Genomic DNA, 6,611 nt, shown 5'->3' on the forward strand with positions numbered 1-6,611 from the left:
ATATTTTCTGGGACTGTCATGTTATTAAAACTTATTGGAAGGGAATACATGCAGCAATACAAGAGACATTTGGAAGATATTTACCTTTGGAAAGTAAAACTCTATTATTTGGACTTATGCCAGAAGGATGGACAAAGAACGATAAAAACTTGTTTAATATTTTACTGGCAGCAGGAAAAAAAGCCATCACAAAAAAATGGCTTTCTTCAGAGAGCCCAACTATGAACATGTGGATGAACATCACAATGGACATTTACAGAATGGAGAAAATGACAGCAGATGTGAACTACAAGAGGGACCTGTTTGTATCACGATGGAAGAAATGGATGGACTACATTAGAAAACGCAGGCCAGTTTTTGCTTTTGCATTAGATTTTGACTTTGTTAACTACTAGAAGACTAGAGGAAATATTAGTTACATTAATGGAAACAAAAACACACTCCCTATATTTCTTTATTTATTTTTCTTTCCTTTTTCTTTTCCTTTATGTATTTTTTATTTATGTTGTTTGTTGTTTCCTGTTTTGCTTCTTTTTCTTTTCTTCTTCTTCTTTCATTCTTATTGTATGGATATTTTAGTTGTTTAAATATAGAAAAAAAGAAAAAATATATGTACTGAAAGATAGCTGAAGTTGATAGTATTGTATAGTGATTTTAAAATGTCAATAATTTTTTTTTTCTTTAAAACGGATTACATATTGTTGTTTTTAGCGTAATTTTTTAATCTTCTTCTCTGTTAAATGTGCAAGAGACAGGAAAGCACTCCAACGAAGCATAAATCAACAACTCCCATCAAAGAGCTTTGAGCAAGAAAACAGTAAACCGCCAACAGCTCCTGCTAAACTGTTTAACACACCACGGCTTTTCCCTGAAGAGCTTTGTGTGTCTGTGTGTCACTAAAATGTGGTCATGTTGTAAATAACTAATCAGCTAGACTTGGCCTGCTGAATGTGGGGAAAAACTACAATTCTAAAGAATAAGGTTAATAGTGAAATGTAACATTGTAATGACCAAGTGAGTTTCAAATGATTTACTGCCTGTGTTAGGTTTTAATGCTTACACAAAGGACGATCAAAAAGTTTCACAACTGTGAAAAATAAAAAGCAGAAACTATAGGTACATTTCATGAGTCCATTATCCCTCTTAAACAGATATTTTTATGAAGTGTGGCGTCTCCAGCACCCTTGTTATGTTTTGAATCGCACCCTGGATCGCACTGACCATTTGTACTTCAGCACTGAATTCTGAATGCCATCTGGTGAGTTAAGTAATTGTATAGACTGGGACAGTAACTGTAAGGTTACACAGGTTATCCAGATGAAATTCAACTTATCAGGGGAAACTTTTCTGTTGTAAATATATTCTAAATTACCCTTAAGTCTGGTAAGGCATGGTCTTGCATTTGTAATATAGGCACTTTATGTGTTTTTGTAAAAGTGCATTCAAAACATTTTTCTTCTTATTTTTTGAGCCAGCACCATTTGGTGCACTGTGACTTTAAATGACAAGCACATTGCATTATATGCAGGTATATGCATACACTGAATACCATCATTCAATTAAGTGCTGACTGCAAACATAAATTGGCACAAGAAGCTGCAATGCAACCAGAGTAAACCCACAGACTTCTACATTAACAGCTTGTCGTAAAAGCCACAGCTAGGGCTAGGCGATATATCGAGTTTTTTAAAAATATCGATATATTTTCATACGAGATATAAGATGTGACAATATCCTTTATATCGATATAGCCTATGTTACGTTATAATTATACTTGTGGAGCCGCAGGTTTGCCTCTCTTTCGTCCACTTTTGTCTCTACGCAACGTTACTCGGCCTCGCCTCTCCTTCACTGAACACAACTCCCCCTCCCCCATAGCTTCACCTGCAGGCAATGACAAGATGAAAGCGGAAAATCTCCGTTAGCGAGTTACCGCGGATCGTCCCGTGCGTGGGGCTGGACGGCGTCAACGTGTTAGCGAGCTAACCACGCTAACGAGCTAACCGCGCTAACGACATGCAGCCCGGAGGAGCTGCACGGCCTAAAATCCTTTCATTTTCTCAAAACTCGACAGTGCGCCTTATGTATGAATTCTGGTTGTGCTTACTGACCGCGAACCGATTTTATGTGGTACACAACGCTCAGCAATCTCAAAAAATGTTTTAATATGACTTTGCTAAGCTACGGAGCTGCACCGCTTGATGGATTGTCGGAGGATTACGGCTACCGGGGAGGAGCCTCGCGGAGTGATACGTACTGTGCTTCAACGTAATATTACCGTACTGTGTGTGTATAAGGACCACAAATGGCACCTGTTCAGAGACGTGGTACAGCTGTGAAATCTGTCTCTTTGTTATTATGCTCAGCGTCTATTAGTTTACATTTTGACTGCACAATTGTGAGCTTTTTGTTATGCACAAAACCAACATTGTTTTCTTTTATTTATGGACCATGATTATTTAATAAATGCTGATAATTTATTTTTAAGTAATTTCTTCATGTACATCTACGCTGTATGTAAATAAAAGTGCCCGTGTGACATCTGGGACACAGTGTGACTAAGAACTCTCTTTTTGTTCTTAACTTATGGCTTTAAAAAAAAAAATCGAGATATATATCTTATATCGCCATCAAGCTAAAAAATATCGAGATATGAATTCTGGGTCATATCGCCCAGCCCTAACCACAGCTGTTACTTCTTTTTTTTTTCACCCAATTTAGTGACCTTGCACTTGCTTGACTACTCTTTTTTTTGTTTGTTTCCATGATGAAGAAATTCCTCTTATTCGCTCACTACATGCAATTTCAGTTTAATAGCACCTGATATTCAGAGCATCTCTACTCTTTCCATTACACAATAATCAGTGGTCCATGGGCAAAAGGGCAATCAACCAGATAAGGCACAAGGCGCACAGGGTGTGGTGATTATGTTAGGTATTTGTGTGCCCAGAGGCACATGGCGCACCTGCGGCACAAGTGGTATTGTATTACTATCAATACAGTGTGGTGTTTACTGTTTGGTATCTAAATCAGGCTTGCATATTCACTTTAAAAGGACTCTCAGCAGTCCTTTGAAAAACTAAGTACACCCCACGATTCAGTAGATTGTACTACTTTTAGCAATAGTAGGTTGAAGTTTTCTGTTTAAATTTATCTTTCTCTGATTTTGTTGTGGAGAAATTTTGGCCTCCTCTTCTTTATGATGTTTCAGGTCACTGAGGTTTGCAGGGGTTCATTTATGCACAGTTCTCTTAAGGTCCTGCTGCAGCATTTCAATCAGGTTGAGGTCTGGACTTTGACTGGTCCATTGCAACACCTAGATTCAGATGACATGGGTGACTCTAGAACACTTTGTTATGCAGAGGAGTTCTTAGAGACGTCTTAGAGAGCCACATCTGGCGAGTTGGGTAATGGTGTAGACTAGGGCAGTCATTGTTCTAGTCTATACCAAATTACTGTATTCGAGGGAAAACTCCAACAATCAGACAACATCCTAAGAAAAGCGGTTTGCAGTGGTGGGAAAGTCCATCCATCCACAATACGAAGCTTGTCATTAATATACTGCAACAACATGGGAATAGAGCAGCTTTGAGAGAATTCAACATTAATGAATCAATGGTACGAAGAATGAGTTGAGTAAAGTTTGACTTATCTGACTGTTTTGTTTCGCTTAATGCGCCTTATAATCCGGTGCGCCTTATGGTCCGAAAAGTAAATAACATGCTGGAGTAGTATATAAACATGTGGAGAGTGAAAAGACACGCATGGAGAAAAAGTGCTCAATGCACAAGTCCACAGCAGTCTGAGCCAATACCAGCATAACTAAGAAATAGGTCAGGGTCACCTGATCAAATCCTAATAACAAACTTAATGAAAAAGGAAAGAATCTGGAGATGATGTGTATCTCCTGAATCTAAAATGGAAGCTAGTTCCACAGGAGAGGGGCCTGAAAGCTGAAGGCTCTGCCTCCCATTCTACTTTTAGAAACTCTAAGAACCACAAGTAAGCCAGCAGTCTAAGAGTGAAGTGTTCTGTTAGGATTATAAACTACTATGAGGTCTTTAAGATATGATGGGGCCTGGTTATTCAAGATTTTGTATGTGGGGAAAAGGATTTTACATTAAATTCTGGATTTAGCTAAGGAAGGAAGGTGATAGAGGAGAAACATGGCCACTCTTTCTCGTCCTTGTTAGCTGGCTCAGTACAGTGTTTTGAATCAACTGAAGCTTTTCACAGAACTTTTACAACAATCTGATAATAATGAATTAAAGTCGTCCAGCCAAGAAGTAATGAGCTCATGAACTAGTTTTACAACATCAATCTGAGACAGGAGGTAAATTCAAAGAAATTTGCAGATGATAGAACAGCCCTACATATTTGTTTGATATGGGCTCTGATGGACAAATCCTGATCAAAAATGACTAAAAGATTTCTCACAGTGTTGCTGGAGGCCAAAATAATTCCATCAGAATTAAGTATCTGATTAGAAAACATGTTTCAAATATATTTAGGGTCAAATATAATAACTTCAGTTTTGTCGAATTTAGAAGAAAAAAATTCCAGGAATTCCAGGTATTTATGTCTTTAAGTCAGGCTCATAGTTCACCTAATTGATTTGTGTCATCTAGCTTGATGGATAAATAAAGCTGGGTATCATCTGCACAGCAGTGAAAATATGCACAGGGTTTTCTAATAATCTTGCTGTAGGGAAGCGGGTATAGTGTAAAAAAGAGTGATCCCAACACAGAACACGATGTAACTCCATGACTAACTTTTGTGTGTGGAGAAGACTTCCCATTTTCTAGAACAAATAGGAATCTATCTGAGAGATATGGCTCAAACATTGCAGCTCATTTGTTTTAATAACATTGCACAGCCTGACCTTGGTGTCAGTTTGTTGGGGCATTCACTTCTGGGAATATTGTGGCATTGTATCAATGCATATCTGAATCCTCCAGACCAGCAGACACTTAATGATAATCAGTTAATCAAGTGAATTTGATTAGCAGCACTACCCTCCAATTCCTATGGAAGCACGAAGGGCGTACTGTAATTTTTGTTGTTGATGTTGTTTTGACTATCCTTTTTCAGGACTGCAGATTCCTGTGAAAATGTTCTTTTTCAGGTGATTATATAGGAAGCTATGGACCTCACAAAGATTAACTTCACCTGAAGGTGCAACTTTATGAGCAATGTATTTTCTATTGAATTTGTGAAAAAGTGATTATTTAACATCTGCACACTGTAATTACAGGCTAAGTTCTCATGCATGGTATCTAATTGACTAAGAAATTAGGCTGAAGGTCAAAACACACTTAATTTACTTCTAGACTGAGGTTATTAATTTTAGGCAGTGCTGCAGAGAGTACACTTTTCAATGCGTACTTTTCTTTTGTTCTAATACTTCCTGAGGACATTGCAAAACATCAGGAGGAGGCCTGAATTCTAGTATTATGTTCATTAATATGACATTAAAAAATAATGTGCGTATTCAATATTACTGAATAGGAGCACTATTTACTGAGAGTTTGCAGAAAGAAACATTGAGATCTGCATTTATTTTATACGTCCACACAGTAGAAGTCCATGTACTATGACATTTCAGTCCAAGCAAAGAGAGGTGAGTTGAAAGTGCATATTATTTTTATAGTCTTTTCTTTATCAATGTATTTGTGGGTGTAGCGAATTCTTATGAAGAGAAATACTACCCCACAGTGGTTAGTTTTTCTCAGTGCTCCAAACTGTTCCTGTCTCACACTAGTGGAAAGATTTTTGCCCACCGCAGAAGGATTCAGTAAAAGGCAAAAGTGCATTTTTATATACATCATGTGAGCAATTTAAATTAAGCTATATGTGTAATAAATGTAACCTCCACTGCCAGAAAAGATCTCATCTGTCTTTAAAAAGAAAAGAAACAATGCAAGAGGGAAAAGAATGCTTTAATTTTTAACAGCACACAGCCAGGATAAACAACAACAAAAAGATCTAATAAAACAGTTGATGAAATGAGCTATAACAATAAATGAATTAGCTAATTGCAGTGCTGAAAGTACATTTACCTACTACAAGTTTTAGTGCATTCTTTAACTATATGTCATATAATTACTACATTACACACATTTAAAGTGACTGTTCATGATGAAAACCCCCCAAAAAATTACAAATGCCGTCAGTTCCCCTAAGCTCTACACAGCTTTATAGCTTCTCGTCAACACTTTCATCAGCACAGTTTTCAACCACAGGAGGCAGCAGATACAGTAAATGACTAGCTGGTGAATACAACAGAGCATTTAAGAGCTGAAGAGAGCCACATATTTCCCTCAGGAGTTACTGTTGACAAAATCAAACCCACAAATGACAGTGAATAAATATTGAACCTGCATTGATTTGGCTGTCTGAAATATGACTGCAAATAAAGGCCAATGTTTCCTTTGTGTGTGCTGGATGTGTAAAACTGCAACTTTCACCATATTAACTTCCCAAGGTAATATGTCAGCAGTCTGTTTACAGCTTGGGGCATCCCCAAAGTGTCAAAAACTAACAATTACAGCTGTTTAACATGAGTTGATGTTTCATTTGAAAATGAAACCATGTGATTAACATGAGGTTGG

This window comes from Maylandia zebra, linkage group LG1 (genome assembly GCF_041146795.1).
Source record: "Maylandia zebra isolate NMK-2024a linkage group LG1, Mzebra_GT3a, whole genome shotgun sequence".
In the NCBI taxonomy this organism is placed as follows: Eukaryota; Metazoa; Chordata; class Actinopteri; order Cichliformes; family Cichlidae; genus Maylandia; species Maylandia zebra.